The sequence below is a fragment of the Gossypium arboreum genome, chromosome 4 (assembly GCF_025698485.1).
Source record: "Gossypium arboreum isolate Shixiya-1 chromosome 4, ASM2569848v2, whole genome shotgun sequence".
Classification (NCBI taxonomy): domain Eukaryota; kingdom Viridiplantae; phylum Streptophyta; class Magnoliopsida; order Malvales; family Malvaceae; genus Gossypium; species Gossypium arboreum.
In genome coordinates, this window is record NC_069073.1 from 72,678,570 (window position 1) to 72,705,401 (window position 26,832).

General features: G+C 39.3%; 1 long non-coding RNA gene and 2 other non-coding genes across 3 annotated transcripts; 2 read left to right on the forward strand and 1 right to left on the reverse strand.

Annotated features, from left to right (window-relative positions):
• The first annotated feature begins 960 nt into the window (after positions 1-960).
• On the forward strand, positions 961-1,975 carry LOC128291430 (uncharacterized). The gene is made up of 2 exons (XR_008281209.1): positions 961-1,025; positions 1,745-1,975. It is a non-coding gene; the product is annotated as an uncharacterized LOC128291430 (long non-coding RNA).
• Positions 1,976-7,394: 5,419 nt separating this feature from the next.
• Positions 7,395-7,501, reverse strand: LOC128291959 (small nucleolar RNA R71). Its single transcript, XR_008281943.1, has one exon. It is a non-coding gene; the product is annotated as a small nucleolar RNA R71 (small nucleolar RNA).
• Positions 7,502-26,047: 18,546 nt separating this feature from the next.
• Positions 26,048-26,155, forward strand: LOC128291915 (small nucleolar RNA R71). The gene has a single exon (XR_008281899.1). It is a non-coding gene; the product is annotated as a small nucleolar RNA R71 (small nucleolar RNA).
• The last annotated feature ends 677 nt before the right edge of the window (positions 26,156-26,832 follow it).

Below are 26,832 nucleotides of genomic sequence, written 5' to 3' on the forward strand. Positions count from 1 at the left end.
TCATCCTTTGTTTGAGCAAAGACTAAGAAAGAAAAACAAAAAAATTGTTCATCTTTTCCCTCCTTCCTTTGGCCGAAATTCCTAAGAGGAAGAAGAGATTTTGCTTCATTTTCTTTGTTTAGAAGAGATCTAGAAGGAGATTTGGCTAAACTTGCATCAAGATTAAGGTATGTATGAGGTTGTGTCATGAGATTCATGCTTGTTTTGGTTGCTAACTTGATGTGCATGTTAGCCATGGTTCAAATCCTTGTTATGCCATGAAAAATGGTATTTGGCCAAGGTTGATATTGTGTTAAAGCCATTGCATGCTAAATGTGAAGCTTGCTAATGATGCATGCAATGATGGATTGACTACTCTTGAAATTTCTTTGTAGCAATCTTGAGTAAGACATTGAGTTCTTTGTTTAACCATGACCAAAGTTCAATGGGGTATGATTGTGATGTATTCGCCATGATGCATTCATGAGCATGATTTATGCTTGTTACTTGATTGGTAAAAATTTGTGTTTTAGAGGGTTATGAACACCTTGAGATTCGCCATGCACCTATATGTGTATATATGTTTGCACATGATATTTTGATTATGAAGAAAGTGATAAATATGTTTGTTTAAAGAAGAAATTTGTTGAAGAATGTTGTGAAATTTGCATGTACATTCGCCTAGTACATGTATAGTGTGAAAAACCTTGAAATTATTTTTGATTTTGTGTATTTATGACCATGTGTAATCGGCCACATGAGTAATTTGAGCACTTGATGTTATGTTAAAATTCTTGAGCTTAAATATATGGATGTATGTATATGTGGCCATATAATGGCGTGTTGGTTCAAAGGTTGAATGATAAATTATAATAAAGTGAGATGATATGAGATGCCGAATGTGATTTACTAGTAAACATTATTGATAGAAATATTGAATACTTCTACTTGTATTCATTAAGCTCAAGAGCAAAAGGGAGTTAAATCCGATAAAGGGAAGGAAAAAGTAGTCGAATAGCCATCGGAATCGTTCGACAACATCCGAGGTAAGTTTTCGAGTATCGAAACTTAGATTTTGATTCGATTGAATGAAGTAATAAGCAATTGAAATTCTGCCCTTGTATATGGCCATTGAGCCGAAATGATATTTTTGTTAAGTGAATTGTGCATAAAAGTTTTGTTGTGAAAATGAAACAAAGATGTGTATGAATGTTCGAGTGATATCCGGCTAAGCCCAAGGCAATTGTGCGAAGCTATGATATCCGGCTAAGCCCAAGGCAATTGTGCGAAGCTATGATACCGGCTAAGCCCAAGGCAATTGTGCGAGTTGTGATATCCGGTTAAGTCCCAAGGCATTTGTGCGGGTTACCATAACCGGCTATGTCCCAAGGTGTTTTGAACGAGTAGCTATATCCGGATAAACTCCGAAGGTATGTGATTTGAAATTTATAAGCTGCTGGAAAATTTTCAGTTATTGCATTTGTGAAATCCCCAACAAGGTATGTTTTGTGTGTGCTTTGCACACTATGAGTAAATGCGCATTTAATATTCGCTCTAATGATAAATGAGCTATCGGCATTAACTAGGCCGTTATTTGTGTATGAATATAAGAGTTGGGATTGTGAAGTAAGCATGTCTTTGAGAAATTGTGCATATGAATTATTGTTTAGCTACTTGAATGCTATGCTTTGGTTGTGTGTATATTATGGCTCAAACTTACTAAGCATAAATTGCTTACTCCGTTTCTTTGTTTCTCTGCTTATAGATTTTGCTCGTTAGCGATCGGATTCGGGATCATAGAAGTTGAAGTCAACCACACTATCAAAGCCCTTTTTGGTACTCCTTTAGTTGAGTTCGGATATGGCATGTATAGGACTACCCTCGGTTATTTTTAAGTACTTGTGATGTATATGTGTACGGCCATGCGAAAATGGTTCGTAATAGTGGAGTATGGAATTAGACCATTTGTGGTTTGTAATTATATATGGTTTCATGATGTGATTATGGATTGGAATGGGAGTGTTGGTCACATGATCAGCCATTGGAATGGCTAAATATGATCATATGTGGACCCATGTATGGCAAGACCATAGTTGGCCCATGAAGACTACAAATTAGGTAAAGCCTACCTTAAAAACAGATGCTGCCAGCTGCAGTGATGTGGAAGGGGAAAATCACCAAAATTTGTAGGAATGGTGTTAAATAGTGAATAAATTATGTGATTGAACCTTGACGAGTCTATTTTCATATGAAAGTAACGAAACGATCATATGATCAGTATACCGAGAGATATTAAAGTTCTCGTGAGACAGGGCCAGAACGGTTTCTGGGTCCCCTGTCACGACTTTAAAAATTCACTATAAATTATCCAGAAATAATTAGGAGTCATTCCTTATATGTGCAGATTCCCTTTTGAGTCTAGTTTCATTAGAAATAAACGGCACCAGTATTAAAGCCCTGTACAGAGAGATATTCAATTTGTAACGCTCGAAGGTCAGAGCAGTCGATCCCTGTAACATGGGTGACTTTAACTAATAAACTGTACCAATTGGCCCGACCAAAAATTCTAGAAATAAATCCAAGGAAGGATATATGAGTCTAAATTCAGGGAAAATTTACGGAATCAGTTTCCGAGTTTTGAAACTCGAGATATTATTTTTAAGGCTACAGTGATGCAGTTTTCCAGCCTGTCTGGAAATGCCAAATTGGTCGGTGCTTTAAGAGGACTTGGCTCGTTAACCCCTCGCGTCCGACACCGGCGATGGTCTCGGGTTCGGGGTGTTACATGGGGCATCAGAATTGGTGTTGTAGGCAGTACACGGGAGTGGGGGGTAGGGCGTGTGAAGTTGCAGCGGCTAGGGCTAGGAATTTTCGGGGAGGGAGATGATGAATAGTAAGGAGTTTATATAAATTTTGGGGCACACGACCGTGGGACACGCCCATGTGGCCTAATTTTTGCCCGTGTGTTTTGCGAATTTTGAATTTGGGCGTGTCTGACATTCGGCCCACGCCTGTGTTCTTTGGGCTTGTGGGAGCACACGGCTATGTCGCACGGTCGTGTCTTGCTTCGTTCGCTTCTCCTACGCCCGTGTACTTAGGTCCACACCTGTGTTCGTTTTGACAGTGTCGACCACTAGTGGATGGCATGGGCGTGTCTCACCCTCGTGTTACATTCTCAGTTTCAACCATGGTTTTGAGGCACGGGCGTGTCTCACACCCGTGTTGTTTTGGCAGTTTCACCCACGGCCATATCACACGGCTGTGGCAACTTATCGTTTCCCATGTTGGGGAAAAAATCTTGCCCTATTTTCACACTGCCTAATGCACGCCCATGTGCCTGGCCGTGTGGTCTTTAGCAAGCCTGCGTTCCATGATTCGGTTAGTATGTTAGATGTTAAAAACTAAAATTTAAAGAAATTAACACTATTAGTGCTCAGGTTACCTCCCGAGAAGCGCTTATTTATAGTCTAAGCTAGACTTACCTTTCTTCTGCATGGTCAAGGTGGTGCGAGGAGATTATACTTCTCATCCCTGCTATCAACTTTATTAACATAAGGTTTAAGACGGATATTTTTTTACCTTAAATGTGCCGAATTTGGGATGAATTACCTCGACTGTACCATATGGGAAAATACTGAGTACCGTAAGAGGAATTTCTTCATTAGGTTCAGGAGTGGCAATGCGAGGATCTGCTGCATCTAGTAGCACTTTGTCTCCAACCTTAAGTTGATTTAATGAGGTATTGAGCTTGTCCTGGCTCAGTTTTGGTTTATCGGGTGTTCTCAATTTCTGTGTCCGCCATTCATCTAGCTCCTCGATTTGTAGCCTTCGTTCTTCATAGATAGGCCCTTTGTTGTTGTTTGAACATGGCTCATATGTGTTCTTCGAAACTGTTTCTTGCATAGAGGGTGTCACCACATGATTAGTACTAGTAGAATAATTTATACAACCACCTTTAATTTTTGATGTGTTACTCGAATTATGAGCTTGAAGGGTGATTGTTTCGTCTCCCACAAGAAGTGTGAGTTCACCTGTACCAAGATCAATAATGGTTCTAACAATCGCTAAAAAGGGTCGTCCTAAAATTAAAGGGGCGTTACTATCCTCTTCCATGTCTAGAGCAGCAAAGTCTGTTGGGTATATAAATTTATCGATCTTAACAAGAACATCTTCAATGAGACCCCTAGGAAATCTAATGGTTTTATCAGCCAATTGAATGCTCATCCTAGTTTGTTTGAATTTCCCAAGACCTAGTTGTTTAAACATTTTATAAGACATAACATTAATGCTTGCCCCTAAGTCAGCCAATGCATTATGAACATCTAAACTACCAATTAAAAAAGGAATCTTAAAACTCCCTGGACCCTTTAATTTGTTGGGTAGCTTATTCTGTAATATGGCTGAGCAAACTACATTCAACTCCACATGCGACGCCTCATCCAACTTTCATTTATTTGTTAAAAGCTCCTTTAAAAACTTGACTGCGTTTGGCATCTGCGAAAGGGCTTCAATAAATGGTAAGTTAATGTAGTTTCTTTAAAAGTTTAAGGAATTTACCAAATTGTTCGTATGATAGGTCTTTCCTTGTCGTATTGGGGTATGACACACGAGGTTTATATTCTGTACTCATCGACTTTGGGTCATTTTGGCCTACCTCATCCTTACATTTGCTTACCACTATTTCTGGCCTTGGTTTTGCAACTAACCCTTCCTCATCTTGAATGGAAATCACATTGAGTTGCTCCCTTGGGTTAGATCTAGTGTTTTTTAGCAGGCTACCTTATGGTCCTTCAGAAATCAACTTGGCGAGCTATCCAATCTGAGTTTCGAGCACCTAGATTGATGCTTGTTGATTTTTTAGTGTCTTCTCGATATTCTAAAAATGAGTTTCTGACACCGAGGTGAATTTGGTTAGCATCTCCTCAAGGTTCAGCTTTTTCTCCTACTGGTATGCTGGTTGCTGAAATACTGGAGGAGGTGGTGGTCTCTGATTTCCTTGGCATCCCCATGAAAAATTTGGGTGGTTCCTCCAACCTGCATTGTAAGTATTGCTATAAGGATTGTTTTGAGATCGAGGATTGTTACCCATTTAATTTAACTGCTCGTTCTCCATGTTGTGGCCATAAGGTGGGTATTTTGAACTGCTTGATCTACCTTCACTTGCTTCGCACTACATTACTGGGTGAACCTGTGAAGAACTAAGAAAACCATCAATTTTCTTATTCAAGAGTTCTACCTGACTAGAGAGCATGGTGACCGAATCGACATTAATTATAAACGCCAAATTATACATGTTTTTACCCCAAATACTTAGCATATTTATGGATGTTTATTACTAGATTTGTGGATTTTGGTGCTCTTAATCCAGTTATCTCATGTTTGTACTCAGGAGAGCACCAAGAGACAAAATGAGCCAAAAAAGGACAGAACGGACCAAATCGAGAAAATGACACGGCCTAAGCCTTGCCACACGGGCTGTTCACACGCCCATGTCTTTCGAGGGCGTCGACCAAGGATTTCATGATGCACACGGCCTGGCCATTGACCCACAAGGCCATGTGCAATTTAATGGATCGAACAAGGCCTGGCAAACACATCACACGGCTATGGCACACGGGCGTGTCCCTTTTTCAAAGAGTTGTATTTTACACGGAAAAGGATACTTAAGGAGGAAGAAAGTCGATCCAAAGCCTATATAAACACCCTAAGTATGACTTAGAAGGGGCCACCCTCCTCTAGAACTTTTCTGGAGTACAGAACCATACACCGGGAATTACTTGAAGGAAGCCAGACGATCCATCCCAAAAGCCGGAGTTACTCCAAGACTGAAGATCTCTCTCAGAATTCCTTAAGGGGTTTTAGAGTTTTCTTTATGTTTTGTTATTTTCATATTTTTGAGATGTACTCTTATTTTATTATGAACTAAACCCCTTAGATACCTAAGGGGGTTGAAACCTATGATGGATCTTGTTATTATTATCTGAACTGTATGATAAATACTTGATTTGTTCTCAATTATGTGTTCTTAATGTTTAAGCTAATATTTCGGGTATTAATTCATGATTTGATGTGCTTATCCAGAGGAGCAAAAGTCCCTGTCTAATAGTAGATTTGGCATAATTACGCGGAGTTGATCGAACGCCTAGAAATATGGTTACAAGATTTTGCTAGATTAAGGTGAAACCTAATATGGGAGTCCATAGATCGATTTACTGCTTCCCTAGGGGTTTTAATTAAGAAAGAGATTTCGATTAATTCAACTAAGGGTTAGACATTATTAGTCTCGAAAGAGATGATAATATAGGTTAGGGAGTCTCACGAATCAAGTCAAGTTAATAAATCGTCTGGTTCAGAGTCAGATAACAAGTGAAATCTAGGTGGATTCCTCCTTGGGTGTCGTCTTTATCAATTACTTTTCTTTAAGTCTTTTTCCAAATTTTCTCTTCGCTTTATTTTAATCAGTTAATTAGTTTAGTTAATTAGTTTAATAAACAACTCCTCTTTATTTCTAGGTTAAATAATAAAAAGATAGTTATTACTAGTACTTTTGGTTCCCTTGGGTACGATATCCCGGTTTTGCCATTACTATACTATTGTTCGATAGGTACACTTGCCTTTTCTTCGTGATAATAGTTAGTCTAGGTTTGATCTTCATTATAAATATTTATTACTTGTTACGAATCACGCGATCAAGTTTTTGGCACCGTTGTCGGGGAACTAAGATATTAGGAATGCTAAATTTTTATTATTTTAGCCATTTATTTTCTTACAATTTTATTTAATTTTATTATTTTTATTATTTATTAATTTACTTTTTCCTTCTCTTGGCAAGTTTTTATAATTTATGACTAGAAGAAACCCGTCACGACCATTACTTTTTGACGAAGAAATCGATCATACAGTTCGTAGAAACCAAAGAGAAATAAGGCACAGCTTAAGATACACGGAGAATAAGAAAGAAGACGATACTCAACCTTCAACCGACAAGATGGCTAAAAACCAAAGCAATCAGCTACCTTCTGCAATTGCGGCTAATCAAAAACCTGCTCCACGTACTAGTATGACTATGCTAAACCCTCTTTAATAGGAACTGAATCTAGTATAGTTAGACCTGCTGTAGCTCAAATACTTTTGAATTAAAACCTAACACTATTCAGATGATACAGCAGTTTGTTCAGTTTGATGGTTTGCAGGATGAAGATCCCAACGCTCACTTAGAAAATTTTTTGGAATTTTGCGATACATTTAAAATCAATGGAATTTCTGATAATGCCATTCGCCTTCGGTTATTTCCTTTTTCATTAAGGAGCAAAGCTAAATAGTGGTTGAACTCATTACCACGAGGGTCAATTATTACTTGGGAACAAATGACCGAGAAATTTTTACTAAAATATTTTCTGCCGGCTAAAACGGCTAAATTACGTAATGATATATCTTCTTTTGTGTAGATGGATTTAGAAACACTTTACAATGCATGGGAGGGATACAAGGACTTACTGAGAAGGTGCCCTCACCATGGGTTACCGCTTTGGCTTCAAGTACAAACATTCCACAATGGTCTGAATCCCTCAACTCGGTAAATGGTTGACGCAGCTGCTGGCAGAACCATCAATAATAAAACACCGAAAGATGCCTATGATTTTATAGAGGAGATGTCACTGAATAACTATCAGTGGCAAGTTTGAGGACAAAGCCAACGAAAGTATCCGACATGTATAACGTCGACTCAGTTACTATGTTGTCAAATTAGGTAGAACTTTTCAATAAAAAGATTGATGGTTTAGTTGGTTCTACATAGGTACATCCAGTAATGAGGTGTGACTCAAGTAGAGGAGGTGTGCATACAGAATATCAATCCTTCAATCCCACAACTGAAGAGGAACAAGTCAACTATATGGGTAACAATAACTTTAGACCTCAAAATAACCCATATAGTAATACTTATAATGCAGGTTGGAGAAACCACCCAAATTTTTCCTGGGGTGGTCAAGGGAATCAAAAGCCACAAAATCCTCAGGGTTTTCAACATCTACCTTATCAACAAGAGAAGAAACCGAACCTTGAGAAGATGCTCTCAAAATTCATATCAATGTCAGACACCCATTTCCAAAATACCGAGACAGCACTTAAAAATCAACAAGCATCGATCCAAGGACTCGAAACTCAGATAGACCAGCTTTCTAAACTGATCTCTGAATGACCACAAGGTAGCTTGCCAAGTAATACCGAACCTAACCCAAGGGAACAACTCAACATAATTAATACTCAAGATGACGAAGGAGTCGTTGAGCCTAAACCAGAATCGAGGCAAGAAACTGTGGTAAGCAAAGGGAGAGATGAGGTAGGTCAAAATACAAATAAACCAGTGACTGTCGAATATAAACCTCGTATGCCATACCCTAACGTGACAAGGAAAGACCACTTAGACGAACAATTCGGTAAATTCCTTAAACTTTTGAAAAAATTAGATATTAACTTACCGTTTATTGAAGCTTTGTCGCAGATGCCAAATGCAATGAAATTTTTAAAAGAGATTTTAGTAAATAAGCGGAAGTTGGATGAAGCATCGCATGTGGAGCTAAACGCAGTCTGCTCAGCTATTCTACAGAATAAGCTACCCTACAAATTGAAAGATCCAGGGAGTTTTACAATTCCTTACAAAATGTTTAAGCAACTAGGTCTTGGAAAACCTAAACAAACTAAGATGAGCATTCAATTGGCAGGTAAAACTATAAGATTTCCTAGAGGTATTATTGAAGATGTACTCGTGAAAGCAGATAAGTTCATATTCCCTGTTGATTTCATTGTTCTAGACATAGAAGAGGATAATAACACCCCTTTGATTTTAGGAAGGCCATTTTCAGCAACTGCTAAAACATTTATTGATGTTGGCATAGGTGAGCTTACACTTCGTATGGGAGACAAAACGATCACCCTTCGAGCTCGTAATTCTAGCACCACATCGAACATTGAAGGTAATAGTCCACACCAATCTACTAAAACTGACAATATGACTTTGCAGAAATTAAGCTTCAAAGAAGTTCACGAGCCATGTTCCAGAAATGATAAAGGACACATTCATGAAGAACGAAGGCTACGGATAGAGGAGTTAGACGAATGGCGAGAACACAAACCGAGAACACACGATAAATTGAAACTACGCCAAAACAAGCCCAATACCTCTCCTAATCAACTTAAGGTTGGCAATAAAGTCTTACTAGATGACATAGATCCTCACATTGTCACTACCACACCGAATGAGGAAATCCCTCTTACGGTACTTAGTATTTTTCCATTCAGTACGGTGGAGGTGAGTCACTCCAAGTTCGACACTTTTAAGGTAAACAACATCCGATTAAAACCCTATTTTGATGAGATTGATAGTAGGAAAAAAGAGTATAAACTCCTCGAACCACCCTGGCCATTCACTAGAGAGGTAAGTCAAGCTTAGACTATAAATAAGTGCTTCTCAGGAGGCAACCCGAGCACTAACATATTTTGATTTCTTTATTTTTTATTTTTTATTTCTAACACTTTAAATAATTAGATTTATCTTTGAATTACAAAGTTTTTCAGCACACGCGGCCAGGAACACGGGCGTGCCTAAGACCGTGGCCAAGCAGGGGAAGAAACACGACTGTGCGATACAGTAGTGTGGAAGCAGGACATGATCTCCCCAAAACACGAGATGCGATAATCCCCACGGCCGTGCGACATGGCCGTGGGGGAACTTGATAGGATAACACGAGCGTGGGAATGGAAAAACACGCCCGTGCCGATAAGCCGTGGACAATAATACACGGGCATGGTACCCTAACACATGAAGGTGGGATAGTAGCCGAGCACAACCTAAATTGCAAAATTCGAAAAACAAGTGCTCACTTTCAGAGTAAACGAGCATGACTTTAGGCCGTGTGCACCTCCCCTATATAAGCAACTCACTATTCATTTTCTTCCTTTCAAAACCCTAGCCGAAATCTCCCCTTCCCCACTTCCTAATCCCTATTCGGACCAGCATTACCTAGATTCTCACTTCTCCAACCCTCAAATCACCTTAAAATCCACTCCCCCTAAATTAATCCTCACTTTCCCCTCTCTTTTCCCTCTTTTTTTCCTCCACACGGTTGTACACCCACGCCACACGCCCGTGCGCTACCCTACAACAGCTTTTGGTACAATATGTCACCATCGAGAGGCAAGAAGGCCGCAGTCCCATCTTTAAAGAGACGTAGGGGACCGGGTTCTTCCTCAGTACATGCTACAGCCGAAGTTCGGCACCCATTCCTTGAGTTTTCGTAAGCTTCGCAGGAGGAGCTATTTCAGATACTACGCGCACGACCCCTCACTACAGGTCGCTGCATTGACTGGGCTACCGTAGAGTAAGTCCAACTAGCTGATGCCATCCGTGCCCTCCTGACCACAGACCCATGAGAACAGTTCTTCAATATCACCGAACCCACTTATTTAGAGCTAACTTTAGAATTATGCTCTACTTTTCATTTACAGGTGGTGATGACGAAGAATGACAACCCCGGCACCATTCACTTCCGATTAGGTGGTCTAGTTCGTGCAATAAGTGTCCCAGAGTTTGGAGTCGCTTTGGGACTTTACACCGATGAGTTTATGGAGGAGGAGGACATGAATGCACTACCACGCGATATCCACATTTCTCCCTCCTTGTGCTAGAAAGCTTTGGCACCACTCTTTTCCACCTATGACCCCAGCCGCTTGAAGGCCTCAGCTCTCACCCCTTCCCTACGCTATCTCCATGCCATATTGGCACACACCTTGATTGGAAGGAGAGAGATCACTGGGGTTGCCAACACCTACGACTCCTACTATTTATGGTGCATGGCGAATGCACATGTGATTGACTTGGCATACTTCATCGCTTTCGCCATTCGCCAGCAGACCGAGTGGCATCGGAAGGGAGTAATCTCTATCAGCCCCTACGTAACGTGCCTTGCCAGACACTTCAGCCTCCTTAACACCGTGGCCCAGTCATCAGTGCTTAAACTGATAGGTTAAATGTCCCCAGAGGGCATCACGACTATGTTACACATGAGGATGATTGAGTACCGCCGTGGGACAGATGTGACAGCCCTAAATTGACCCTAGTCGGAAAGTGGTTTCGGGACCACTAAACCGAGTCATAAAAATAATTAATTGTTATATTCTATGCTTACTATGTGTGTGCATGCATATGTGGAAGTTTCATTCTCTAATTTTACCAATTTTATGAGAAATTATTAAATAGGGATCAATGTGAAACATGGTGAAATATGATATGCTAATTTTAAATGGCTTATTAATGCATGTTAACACAAGGGTGGAGTTGCATGTCAAATAACCCATTTCCTAAGGTTAGTGGTGGCCATGACATGATGATGGGCAAAGAAAACATGTCCTAGACATGTTGGCCTAGTGCATTATGGAAGGAAAATAAAGAAATGAAAAAAAAGGAAAATGATGAAAAAAAGAGTGTGGATGCCCCCTTGTTGCCGTGAGTTGAGGAAAAGAAAGGAGAAAAATTTTGTTGTTCATCCTTTCTCATTTTGTTACAATTGCCATGACTTGAGAAGAAGAAAAAAAGTGTCCATTCTCTCATTTTTCTTTGCATGGCTGAATGTACTAAGAAGAAAGGGGGAGCTTGAGAAAATCAGCCATGGGAGCTTACTAGACTAAGGTGTTTTGATACAAGAAGGTATGTTTTATGCCACTCTTGAAAATGCATGCATAGTTTGGAGGATTGGTTCAAATTTTTCCTTGAATCTTGGATCGAAACTAAGTTGTTAGGTGAGTTAAATTTCGCCAAGAATGTTGTATTTCCTAATTAGTGTTTTGATGTTGTTGTGATGAAAGCATGGAGATGAGTGAGTTCGAATGTTTAACAAAAGGAGATTTTTATGCCATTGAGTTCTTGTTGTTATGTGTGTATGTGCATGAGTATTCGCCATGCTATAAAATTTATGTTGCAAAATGGTTTAATGCTTAATGTGATATATAATAGTACTTGTGAATGAGCTTGAGAGCACCTAAATTATTAGTTGGGAGTGCCGAATGTAGTCTTGGATGAATTTTAAAGAACAAAGAAATTTTGGGTGACTAGAGGTCAAGGACATTCGCCAAAGGCTTGTGTGCTAGCAAAATTTGGCCTAGATGGGGTAAATGTTAAGTGTTAAATGCAATGGAAATGCTAGATTAATGTTGCACATTCGGATATAGTTAGGCATGTGATCTCATTTAGACGATTAGACATAAAAAGGGTGGTAATGAGGCTGAAAATTGTTGAATGGCTAGTTGGGTAATGAATGTAGCATTCGCCATATGGGGTAAAAATGGGTCAAATGTTCGTGAAATAAAACTTTGTGAATTGATGAATTAATGATGATAGTATTGTTGATGTCATGTATATATGTATAAATATTTGGCAAGACGGTTAAACTAGTTAATTTATTGATTAGCTCAAGAAGCTAGAGGGGGAGAATCAAGCAAAAGCAAAGGAAAGAACATCGAATAGCCGAGTTGGAACCATTTTACCCAACACAAGGTAAGTCATTAAGCATATATTTGGCATTGTTTTAAATGATCATAATATCTATGCAATTGTGTTTAATGAGATGATATGTAAATGAAAATGTATGTGTATGGAATGATGACATTGTTGAATGTAAAAGAAATAGTGAAATGTGTAGAAAGTTTGCTTTCGGCACTAAGTGTGCGGCAATACGTGTGTATGGTGACGAGATTGGCACTAAGTGTGCATGCTGGAAATATATGGCACTAAGTGTGCATGCTGGAAATATATGGCACTAAGTGTGCATGCTGGAAATATACTGACCTTTGGGTGTGCGAGCTCGAAGGGTATGGCACTATGTGTGCGGGCTTAAATCACATGGCACTAAGTGTGCGAAATCGAGTATTAAGCACTGTGTGTGCGTACTCTATATATATATATCTCCGATCGAACAATTATATGGAGGGTGTGTCTTCATCGAGTTGAGTATGGACAGCGGAAAGAGTAAGTACCTTGAGTTCGTGGCTAATAGATACTATGTTCATGCTCGGAGTTGAGTTGGTAAGTTTTAAATCTATGTGATGATTTCAATTGCATGATTGTTGCGGAAATGAAATGATGTATGGAAATTGCTTCAAATATCCTATTGAATAGTATATGAAATGTAAATGTATGACTTGGTATGAGATTGATCCGAAAGGTCTAAGGAACTATGGTATAGTTCGGTATGGTGGAACGCTGGCCTTGTTTCATTATTTCATTTTATGATAATTTTAGTAACGGATGGTTGTGAAATGCTTATGACTTACTGAGTTATAAACTCACTCGGTGTTTTCTTGTCACCCATTTTAGGTCTCTTGGACTCATACCGTTTGCGTGCTCGGAACCGTCGTTGAAGTCATCACACCGGCTGGAAATCTTTTGGTATTGTCTTCGTAGTTGAGCTAGGAGAACATTTGGCATGTATAGGCTATTTTGTTTGTTGAATCTCGGGTTGTAAACTTTAAGCCATGCGAAGATGGCCTATGTGGTCGGTTGAGTGTGAATCTAAAACCTATAGGCACGAGCCTTAGAAACATTAATTTTGATAAGGTGGCCATAGTTTGTATTATGTATGATGAAATAGTTGGCCATGGAAGAATTATGAAATAGTCATTGTTTGCTTTAGTACCAGATGCTGCCAGCAGCAGTGAGGTGAGATGGAAAAATCACTAAAATAGTAGAAGTAGAATTAAATAGTGAATAAATTATGAAATTGAACCTTGATGAATCTATTTTCATATGGACGAAACGAAACGACCGTATGAGCTGTATTTTAAGAGATATTCAGGTTTTCGAAACAGGGCCAGAACAGTTTCTGGATCCCCTGCTCCGACTTGGAAAATTTACTATAAATTATCCAGAAACAATTAGAAGTCATGCCTTATATTCATAGATTCCCCTTTGAGTCTAGTTTCATTAGAAACAAACGGCATGAGCATTAGAGCTCTGTACGAGATGATATCCAGGTCGTAATGCGTAAAGGTCAGTGTAGTCGAACCCTGAAACAGGGGTGACTTTAACTAATAAACTGTACCAATTGGCCTGACCAAAAATTCTAGAAATAAATCCATGGATGGATATATGAGTCTAGTTTCAGGGAAAATTGACGGAACTCATTTTCGAGTTCTGGAACTCGAGATATGATTTTTAAGGTGACAGTGACGCAGTTAACTAGCCTGCCTAGAACAGAAAAAGGAAAACAAAAAAAAAAAAATTTCCAAGAGAGGAATAAGTAAAGTAAGCCCGGTAACACCTCGTGGTCAAATCCGGTGATGGTCACGGGTTTGGGGTGTTACATTTAATTGGTATCAGAGCTATGGTTTAGTCGGTTCTAGGACTACCATAGCGCGTGTGAGTCTAGCTATACATGCCAAATCGTTAGTGCTTAATAATGTGATGACTTCTGACGGTTGAAATTTTGTTTTGATTAGCAATGGAACCCGGGGTAGAGAGACCCTTGGCGGATGACGTTGAAAGTGTAGCGGCTGCTCCTGCGCAAGGGACACCGCCTGTTGAGCCTCACCATCCGCGAATAATCAAAATGAAGGCGAAACAAGCCTTCTTCACCATGATGAATGAGTGGGTCGCGAATATGCCCGAACCAATCTGGCTGTCCAACCATTCCCGAATTTAAATAATCCACCCTAAGAGCCCGTAATGCCATCGCCATCGATCCCGTGAGGTGAGTAAACCACCTGTGGACTTGATTAGGAAGCGTGGGGCGAGGAGTTTAAGGCCATAGTTACCGATAATGCCGAAAGGGCCGAAGTTCGCTTGATAACACCATTAGAGTGTTTGATGAACTGTCATGCACACCCGATGAATGCCTTAAGTGTGCTATATCTTTGTTATGAGACTCACCTACTATTGGTGGAGGACCTTGATTTCCATAGTCCCAAAGGAACAAGTTACTTGGGATTTCTTTCAAACGAATTTCGAAGAAATATATTAGTCAACGGTTCATCGATCAGAAGCGTAAGGAATTTTTGGAGCTCAAGCAAGGCCGTATGACAGTATCTGAATACGAACATGAGTTCGTAAGACTTAGTCGGTATGCTCGGGAGTGTGTGGCTGATGAGGTTGCTATATGCAAAAGATTTGAAGAAGGATTGAATGAAGATTTAAAGCTGCTAGTGGGTATTTTTGAGATAAAGGAGTTCGTAACACTAGTCGAACGAGCCTGCAAGGCGGAAGAACTTGGAAAGGAGAAGAAGAAGGCTGAATTTGAAGCAAGAGATTATCGTAAAAGATCGGCGAGTAAAGCTCCGTTCTCGACCGTAAAGAAATTCAGGGAGGACACTAGTAAGTCGAGGGCGACTGCGGGAATTTCCATCAGAGCCCAACCATCGACGGACTCCCGAGCTACTTCGGTAGCTAGTGTGGGCAATAATCGTCAAGAGAAACCTGAATGCCCCCAATGTGGAAGACGACACCTAGGTGAATGTTGGGGTAAGTCCATTAATAGGGCCTCATTATGGATGCGGTTCGAGGACCACTTCATTAGAGATTGCACGAGCTAGATGAGAGGAATAAGACGCAAGGTGCAAGACCTAGTGGAACGACGGTGGAGGTAGGCCCCCGAGAATTTCTGGAGGTAGGGGTGGTAATCAGAGAGGAACCTCTAATACGGCTGTCCGATCCGAGACCCGTGCTCCTGCTAGAGCATATGCCATCCGCGCACGAGAGGAGGCATCCTCCCCGACGTTATCACCGGTACTTTTACTCTCGTGATACTAGTGTGATTGCATTGATTGACCCCACTCTACTCATTCGTATGTATGTGAAACCTTAGCATCCAAGAAGACTCTACCGTTGAGTCTCTCGAGTTCGTAATTCGGTGTCAAACCCTTTGGGTCAATACGCATTGTTGATAAAGTGTGCAAGAGATGCCCCTAATAATTCGAGAATCCTGTTTTCCGGCCGATCTAATGCTTCTACCATTTGATGAATTCGATGTTATTCTTGGTATGGATTGGCTGACCGTACATGATGCAGTGGTGGATTGCAAAAGGAAAACCATTGATTTGAGGAGTGTAAATAACGAGGTAGTCCGAGTCGAGTCTCTCGATTCAAAAGGAGTGCCAGTGATAATATCTTCTATGACCGCTTCGGAGGTATGTGAAAAGGGTGTGAAACATACCTTGCGTATTTGTTTGAAAGTAAAGAGACGGAAAGGAAACTCGAATCGGTACCGATGGTTTGTGAGTATTCGATATTTTTCCGAGGAGTTACCGGATTGCCACCGGTTCGAGAAGTGGAATTCGCATCGGTTGTACCGGTACTACGCCGATTTCAATAGCCTCGTATCGTAGGGCATTAACGGAATTAAAGGAATTGAAGGTTCAATTGCAAGAATTGACGGATAGAGGTTTCGCCGACCGAAGTTTTTCTCCATGGGGCGCACCAAAGATTGTTTGTGAAGAAGAAGGATGGAACTATGAGATTGTGCATCGACTATCGCCGTTGAATAAAGTGACGATAAAGAATAAATATCCGTTGCCACGAATTGACGATTTGTTTGATCAATTAAAGGGAGCCTCGGTGTTTTCAAAGATAGATTTGAGGTCGGGGTACTATCAGTTGAGGGTCCGAGAATCGGACATACCCAAAACCGCTTTTAGAACGAGGTACGGTCACTACGAATTCTTGGTGATGCCGTTTGGGCTCACTAATGCCCCTGCGGTATTTATGGATTTAATGAATAGAATTTTCAGGCCATACTTGGATCGGTTCGTAGTTGTATTTATCGATGACATTTTGGTCTATTCGAGAGATGAAACTGAACATGCTGAACACCTGAGGCTAGTGTTGCAAATTTTACGAGATAAGCAGTTATACGCAAAGTTCAAGAATGTGAATTTTGGTTGAGAGAGGTTAGCTTTTGGGGCACGTGGTGTCTCAGACGGGTGTCGTGGTGGACCCGAACAAAATTTCGGCCATAGTCGATATGAAACCTCCAAGGAATGTTACCGAAGTTAGGAGCTTTTTGGGACTTGCCGGATACTATCGACGATTTGTGAAAGGTTTTTTGATGATAGCTATACCAATGACGAAACTACTCCAAAAAGATGTTAAGTTCGAGTGTTCTGAACGCTGTCAAGAAAGTTTCGATCGACTAAAAACTTGTTTAACCGAGGCCCCAGTGCTAGTACAGCCGAGTCCGGTAAAGAGTTTGTCATATACAAGGGACGCATCCTTGCTTGGGTTAGGTTGTGTGTTGATGCAAGAAGGTCGAGTTGTGGCTTACGCGTCGAGACAACTAAAGCCGCATGAGAGAAACTATCCGACCCATGACCTTGAACTAGCAGCCATAGTGTTCGCCTTGAAGATATGGCGGCATTACTTGTTTGGAGAAAGGTGTCATATTTATTCGGACCACAAGAGTCTAAAATATTTGATGACTCAGAGAGATTTAAACCTGCGACAAAGACGTTGGCTTGAGTTGTTGAAAGACTATGAACTCATCATTGATTATCACCCGGGAAAGGCCAACGTGGTGGCCGATGCTTTAAGTCGCAAGGCACTGTCTGCTTTGAGAGCGATGGATGCTCATTTATCCGTTTCACCCGAGGAGGTGCTAGTAGTCGAATTAGAGGCCAAACCGTTATTGATTCATCAAATACTTGAATCTCAGAAGGTCGACGCTGAATTGGTCGCTAAGCGAGCGAATGTGTTTTGGATGAAGAATCGAAATTTCGATTGACGACAATGACCGCTGACGCTCAAGGGTCGATTATGTATTCCAAGGAATTCGAACTTGTTTCGATGATTTTGAGCGAGGCTCACAGAGTCGAATGTCAATCCATCCGGTAGTACTAAAATGTACAATAACCTCAAACGCCAATTTTGGTGGCCCGTATGAAACGAGACATTTCAATTTGTTTCAAGGTGTCCGATATGTCAACAAGTGAAAGCGGAACATCAAGTGCCATCGGATTACTTCACCAATCATGATACCGAATGGAAATGGGATCGAGTGACAATGGATTTTATATCCGGATTACCAGTGTCGGCAAGTAAGAAAGATGCGATTTGGGTCATTGTTGATAGATCGACCAAGTCCGCTCATTTTATCCTCGTCTGCACGGATTTTTCGCCGATAAATTGGCGTAATTATACGTCTCCCAAATTGTTCGATTGCATGGGGTACTGCTTCTATCAGACGGATAGAGACCCAAGATTTACATCGCGATTTTGGAAGAAATTGCAAGAGGCTTTGGGTACCAAGTCGCATTTTAGCACTTTTCATCCCCAAACCGATGGTCAATCCGAACGGATAATTCAAATCCTTGAGGATATGTTGAGATGTTGCATCCTTGAGTTTAGTGGTTCATGGGAAAGATATTTGCCTTTGATTGAATTCGCTACAACAATAGCTTTCAATCAAGTATTAAGATGGCGCCTTACGAGGCTTTATACGGTCGTAAATGCCGTACCCATTATTCTCGATGAACTTATCAAGGTAAAATCTTCGGGTTGATTTGATTAAGGATGCCGAGCGTAAAGTTCGAGTAATTCGTGAAAGTTTGAAGGTCGCCGGATCGCCAAAAGTCGATGCGATTTGAAAAGGAAAGACATTGAATATCGTGTTGGAGACAAGGTATTTCTCAAAGTCTCACCGGAAGAAGGTGCTTAGATTTGGCCGTAAGGAAAATTGAGTCCGAGGTTCATCGGTCCGTATGAAGTATCCGAACGAGTTGGACCAGTAGCGTACCGATTAATGTTACCCCCTGAGCTTGAAAGGATTCACAACGTTTTCCATGTCTCGATGCTTCGACGATATAGGTCTGACCCGACACACGTAATTACTCCATCTGAGGTCGAGGTTCAGCCTAATTTGAGTTATGAAGAAGAGCCGGTTCGCATTCTGATGCGCGAAGTAAAAGAGTTGCGCAATAAGAAAATCCCATTAGTGAAGGTGTTGTGGCATAAACACGGAATTGAAGAAGCCACTTGGGAACTTGAGGACTCTATGAGAGAGCGATACCCGAGCCTATTTACCGGTAAGATTTTCGGGACGAAAATTTCTTAAGTGGGGAAGAGTTGTGACAGCCCTAAATTGACCCTAGTCGGAAAGTGGTTTCGGGACCACTAAACCGAGTCATAAAAATAATTAATTGTTATATTCTATGCTTACTATGTGTGTGCATGCATATGTGGAAGTTTCATTCTCTAATTTTACCAATTTTATGGGAAATTATTAAATAGGGTTCAATGTGAAACATGGTGAAATATGATATGCTAATTTTAAATGGCTTATTAATGCATGTTAACACAAGGGTGGAGTTGCATGTCAAATAACCCATTTCCTAAGGTTAGTGGCTGGCCATGACATGATGATGGCAAAGAAAACATGTCCTAGACATGTTGGCCTAGTGCATTATGGAAGGAAAATAAAGAAATGAAAAAAAGGAAAATGATGAAAAAAAGAGTGTGGATGCCCCCTTGTTGCCGTGAGTTGAGGAAAAGAAAGGAGAAAAATTTTGTTGTTCATCCTTTCTCATTTTGTTACAATTGCCATGACTTGAGAAGAAGAAAAAAAGTGTCCATTCTCTCATTTTTCTTTGCATGGCTGAATGTACTAAGAAGAAAGGGGGAGCTTGAGAAAATCAGCCATGGGAGCTTACTAGACTAAGGTGTTTTGATACAAGAAGGTATGTTTTATGCCACTCTTGAAAATGCATGCATAGTTTGGAGGATTGGTTCAAATTTTTCCTTGAATCTTGGATCGAAACTAAGTTGTTAGGTGAGTTAAATTTCGCCAAGAATGTTGTATTTCCTAATTAGTGTTTTGATGTTGTTGTGATGAAAGCATGGAGATGAGTGAGTTCGAATGTTTAACAAAAAGGAGATTTTATGCCATTGAGTTCTTGTTGTTATGTGTGTATGTGCATGAGTATTCGGCCATGCTATAAAATTTATGTTGCAAAATGGTTTAATGCTTAATGTGATATATAATAGTACTTGTGAATGAGCTTGAGAGCACCTAAATTATTAGTTGGAAGTGCCGAATGTAGTCTTGGATGAATTTTAAAGAACAAAGAAATTTTGGGTGACTAGAGGTCAAGGACATTCGCCAAAGGCTTGTGTGCTAGCAAAATTTGGCCTAGATGGGGTAAATGTTAAGTGTTAAATGCAATGGAAATGCTAGATTAATGTTGCACATTCGGATATAGTTAGGCATGTGATCTCATTTAGACGATTAGACATAAAAAGGGTGGTAATGAGGCTGAAAATTGTTGAATGGCTAGTTGGGTAATGAATGTAGCATTCGGCCATATGGGGTAAAAATGGGTCAAATGTTCGTGAAATAAAACTTTGTGAATTGATGAATTAATGATGATAGTATTGTTGATGTCATGTATATATGTATAAATATTTGGCAAGACGGTTAAACTAGTTAATTTATTGATTAGCTCAAGAAGCTAGAGGGGGAGAATCAAGCAAAAGCAAAGGAAAGAACATCGAATAGCCGAGTTGGAACCATTTTACCCAACACAAGGTAAGTCATTAAGCATATATTTGGCATTGTTTTAAATGATCATAATATCTATGCAATTGTGTTTAATGAGATGATATGTAAATGAAAATGTATGTGTATGGAATGATGACATTGTTGAATGTAAAAGAAATAGTGAAATGTGTAGAAAGTTTGCTTTCGGCACTAAGTGTGCGGGCAATACGTGTGTATGGTGACGAGATTGGCACTAAGTGTGCATGCTGGAAATATATGGCACTAAGTGTGCATGCTGGAAATATATGGCACTAAGTGTGCATGCTGGAAATATACTGACCTTTGGGTGTGCGAGCTCAAGGGTATGGCACTATGTGTGCGGGCTTAAATCACATGGCACTAAGTGTGCGAAATCGAGTATTAAGCACTGTGTGCGTATCTATATATATATCTCCGATCGAACAATTATATGGAGGGTGTGTTTTCATCGAGTTGAGTATGGACAGCGGAAAGAGTAAGTACCTTGAGTTCGTGGCTAATAGATACTATGTTCATGCTCGGAGTTGAGTTGGTAAGTTTTAAATCTATGTGATGATTTCAATTGCATGATTGTTGCGGAAATGAAATGATGTATGGAAATTGCTTCAAATATCCTATTGAATAGTATATGAAATGTAAATGTATGACTTGGTATGAGATTGATCCGAAGGTCTAAGGAACTATGGTATAGTTCGGTATGGTCGAACAATGGGCCTTGTTTCATTATTTCATTTTATGATAATTTTAGTAACGGATGGTTGTGAAATGCTTATGACTTACTGAGTTATAAACTCACTCGGTGTTTTCTTGTCACCCATTTTAGGTCTCTTGGACTCATACCGCTTATGCGTTTCGAACCGTCGTTGAAGTCATCACACCGGCTGGAAATCTTTTGGTATTGTCTTCGTAGTTGAGCTAGGAGAACATTTGGCATGTATAGGCTATTTTGTTTGTTGAATCTCGGTTGTAAACTTTAAGCCATGCGAAGATGGCCTACGTGGTCGGTTGAGTGTGAATCTAAAACCTATAGGCACGAGCCTTAGAAACATTAATTTTGATAAGGTGGCCATAGTTTGTATTATGTATGATGAAATAGTTGGCCATGGAAGAATTATGAAATAGTCATTGTTTGCTTTAGTACCAGATGCTGCCAGCAGCAGTGAGGTGAGATGGAAAATCACTAAAAATAGTAGAAGTAGAATTAAATAGTGAATAAATTATGAAATTGAACCTTGATGAATCTATTTTCATATGGACGAAACGAAACGACCGTATGAGCTGTATTTTAAGAGATATTCAGGTTTTCGCGAAACAGGGCCAGAACAGTTTCTGGATCCCTGCTCCGACTTGGAAAATTTACTATAAATTATCCAGAAACAATTAGAAGTCATGCCTTATATTCATAGATTCCCTTTGAGTCTAGTTTCATTAGAAACAAACGGCATGAGCATTAGAGCTCTGTACGAGATGATATCCAGGTCGTAATGCGTAAAGGTCAGTGTAGTCGAACCCTGAAACAGGGGTGACTTTAACTAATAAACTGTACCAATTGGCCTGACCAAAATTCTAGAAATAAATCCATGGATGGATATATGAGTCTAGTTTCAGGGAAAATTGACGGAACTCATTTTCGAGTTCTGGAACTCGAGATATGATTTTTAAGGTGACAGTGACGCAGTTAACTAGCCTGCCTAGAACAGAAAAAGGAAAACAAAAAAAAAAAATTTCCAAGAGAGGAATAAGTAAAGTAAGCCCGGTAACACCTCGTGGTCAAATCCGGTGACGGTCACGGGTTTGGGGTGTTACAACAGATCCTCCTCAGTACCGTCTTACTCATGCCATTGACGAGGAGGATCTAAAGGACATTCCTGATGATGTTCCCCCACAGCACAAGGAGCCTTCTACCACGCCACATAGGGAGTGACCAGTTCATGTAGCTGCTTCATTGGCACACCTTTCCGACAGACTCGCTCACTTCGAGCAGTATTGCACTACACAGTTCGAGATGATTCATGAGTGATATCGGTGATGTGATAGATAGATGGACGACAAAGTAGGTCATGATGCAGTAGTTGTGCCAGCAGTTTCACATCGCCACTCCAGTGCCACCACCTGATGGCCCCACTGACGAGGATCATTGAATCCTCTTATCTTTTTATTTTTATTTTTATTTTTATTTTTATTTTTATTTTTATTTTCATTTCAATTTTATTATTTTCTTTTGAAAGACATATCTATATTAGTAAATCTTACTTCCTTCATTTTTCTGGTATCTCTAACAAGTAATCCCACTACACTCTGTTCCACACCAACTCTTAATAAGCTCTTCGGATTCTATAGACTTCCAACCAAAACTACTAGGAATATTTTATGAAATGAGGAAACAAATGGGAAACAATACCTCACGAGTGCCATGTTCAATGACCCAATTTTTTCATCTAGCTAAGAACAGTGGCAGCTACCACTTTCCCCAAACACTCCAGCCCCAGAATCAAGCTCTACATCCATATAACAGGGAGTTTCACCTCCTTCCCTCTTATGATTTTCTTTATTTTTAATAATCTATCTTTGTACATTGAGGGCAATATACATCTTTAGTGTGGGGGGTAAACATGAACATGATGCCTAACTTTTTGCATTATTCTCAAATCCCTGAATTTGATCTTGTGCTTAAGTGATTTTCTCATAATATTGATCGAATGAATTCTGATTGATCTATAATTATTGTTGATATGTCATGAACTAGACCATGGGAATTATGCATGATTATTTGATTATAGGACATTAGAGAATCGAGCATGATAAATTGATATTTTGAGAACTAAATTTTTTCTAAATTGAGGTATTATCTTGAAATCTTAAGTATACAAGAATGACATCAAAAACCCAAATTTTTGGTGAGATTTTTGAGCCTTTTGAGCATATAGCTTTCTTTCTTGCTTACTTCTTTTGTGGTTTGAGTGTGTCAACATTGAACTGTTATTCTAGAACTTGCTTCGATTATACATGTCGAGATCACACGTATGATTTGATATACTGAGATGATAAAGGCACTTAGGATTTAACCCACTTACTCCATAAAAAGCCTTCCCACATAATTAAACCCTTAGTAGACCCTTTTGAGCCTACTAACCCTTTTTATTAATTAACCCTCATCATTAACCCATTAACCCATTATTGTTGAAATCCTCTTACTTAATTTACCCTTTTTTATTGGGATTATTTTTAATATTGTTACCTCACTATGTTCACCATTTTTTGTTACTAAATTAGGAAGTATGATTTCTATATTGTATTGACTTGATTTGTTCTTAAAAAAAAAATCAATTTTATTATTGTAATTCTCAACATGCTAAAATTGTCATGAGCTCATGTAATATAGTTCTAGATATTTGTTTGTGATTTGGTAATTAAGTTTTTGATAGTGGGGTAATATATTGAAATTATCTCGATTCTATCCTTTGTCTCTTCAGCTTGTATCCATACCCGTAACCTAAACCCCGTTACAACCATACAAAGACCTTTTGATTTGTGTATCATATCATTTACAAGTGGTGGAGATTTGATTTTCATGCAAGCCTATAGTAATAACTTCTCATGTTAGACAATCGAGTGCTTAATCTTGAACCTTAAACACTTTGAGTGATTTGAGTGAATCTTTAGTAAGGATGTCATCTCTTGTATATTTAGGACTAAAGTTAATTACTTAGAGGCAGGAGATTACCTATAATTTTATTATCAAAATGTTCGATTTAGATTTTTTGAGGCTTTTAATGCCCCTATAATTAAATTCTCACTGTATAATTTTCCGTAGAATAGTTTGTAACATTATCAGTAATGATTCTATGATTGAAAGGAATGAATTATATAAGTAAATGAGAGTTTTGCTTGAGGACAAGCAAATGCTTAAGTGTAGGGGTATTTGATAAACGCCAAATTATACATGTTTTTACCCCAAATTCTTAGCATATTTATGGATGTTTATTACTAGATTTGTGGATTTTGGTGCTCTTAATCCGGTTATCTCATGTTTTGTACTCAGGAGAGCACCAAGAGTCAAAAGGAGCCAAAAAGGGACAAAACGGACCAAGTCGAGAAGATGACACGGCCTAAGTCTTGCCACACGGGCTGTTCACATGCCTGTTTCTTTCGAGGGTGTCGACCAAGGATTTCATGATTCACACGGCCTGGCCATTGACCCACACGGTTGTGTGCAATTTAACGGATCAAACACAGCCTGGAAAATACGTCACACGGGCGTGTCCCTTTTACAAGGAGTTGTATTTTACACGAAAAAAGATACTTAGGGAGGAAGAAAGCCGATCCAAAGCCTATATAAACACCCCAAGTATGACTTAGAAGGGGCCACCCTCCTCCAGAACTTTTCTGGAGTACAGAACCACACACCGGAAATTACTTGAAGGAAGCCAGACAATCCATCTCAAAAGCCGAAGCTACTCCAAGACTGAAGATCTCTCTCAGAATTCTTTCAAGGGTTTTAGAGTTTTCTTTATGTTTTGTTATTTTCATAATTTTGAGATGTACTCTTATTTTATTATGAACTAAACCCCTTGACACCTAAGGGGGTTGAAACCTATGATGGATCTTGTTATTATTATCTGAACTGTATGATAAATACCTGATTTGTTCTTAATTATGTGTTCTTAATGCTTTAGTTAATATTTCGGGTATTAATTCATGATTTGATGGGCTTATACAGAGAAGCAAAAGTCCCTGTCTAAGAGTAGATTTGGCATAATTAAGCTGAGTTGATCAAACGCCTAGAAATAGGGTTACGAGATTTTACCGCATTAGGGTGAAACCTAATATGGGAATCCATAGATCGATTTACTGCTTCCCTAGGGATTTTAATTAAGAAAGAGATTTTGATTAATTCAACTAAGGGTTAGAAGTTATTAGTCTCGAAAGAGATAATAATATATATTAGGGAGTCTTACGGATCAAGTCAAGTGAATAAATCGTCTGGTTCAGAGTCAGATAACAAGTGAAATCTAGGTGGATTCCTCCTTGGGTGTCGTCTTTACCAATTACTTTTCTTTAAGTCTTTTTCCAAATTTCTCTTTGCTTTAGTTTAATCAGTTAATTAGTTTAATAAACAACCCATCTTTATTTCTAGGTTAAATAATAAAAAGATAGCTATTACTAGTACTTTTGGTTCCCTTGGGTACGATATCCCGATCTTGCCATTACTATACTATTGTTCGATAGGTGCGCTTGCCTTTTCGTTGTGATAATAGTTAGTCTAGGTTTGATCTTCATTATAAATATTTATTACTTGTTACGAATCACGCGATCAATTATAAACGCCGACTGTTTTCGTTGGATTTGTCCTCATGACTTGCCATTGATAGTTATTCAGTGACATCTCCTCTATAATTTCATAAGCATCTTCAGGTGTTTTATTATTGATGGTTCCTCCAGCAGCTGCGTCAACCATTTGTCGAGTCGAAGGATTCAGGCCATTACAAAAGGTTTGAACTTGTAACCAGAGTGGTAACCCATGGTGAGGGCATATTCTCAAGAGGTCCTTGTATCTCTCCCATGCATCGTAGAGTGTTTCTAAATCCATCTGCACAAAATTATGTAATTTGGCTGTTTTAGCTGGCGAAAAATGTTTTAATAAAAACTTTTTGGTCATTTGTTCCCAAGTAGTGATTGATCCTCGTGGCAAGGAGTTCAACCACTGTTTACCCTTATTCCTCAATGGAAAGGGAAACAACCGAAGGTAAATGGCGTCATCAGAAATGTCATTGATTTTAAAAGTTTCGCAAAATTCTAAGAAATTTGCCATGTGAGCGTTGGAATCCTCGTCCTGCAAACCATCAAACTGAACAAATTACTGTATCATTTGAATTGTGTTAGGTTTCAGTTCAAAAGTATTTACAGCTACAGGAGGTCTAACTATGCTCGATTCAGTTTCTGTTAAAGAAGGTTTAGCATAATTATACATAGTACGCGGAGCAGGATTCTGATTAATAGCAATCACAGAATGTAGCAGATTTTCTTGGTTTTCAGCCATCTCCTCGGTTGTGGTTGAAGTATCATCCTCTTGCTCTTCCTCTGTGTATCGTAAGCTTCGCCTTATTTCTCTTTGGTTTCTGCGAACTGTGCGATCAAGCTCACTATCAAACAGTAATGGTCCTGATGGGTTTCTTCTGGTCATAAACAAGAAAAACTTGTCAGAAGAAAATAAATGAAGAATTAGAAAAAAAATAAAAATCTAAATTGCAATAAAAGTAAAATGGCTAAAGTAATAAAAATCGAGTGTTCCTAATATTCT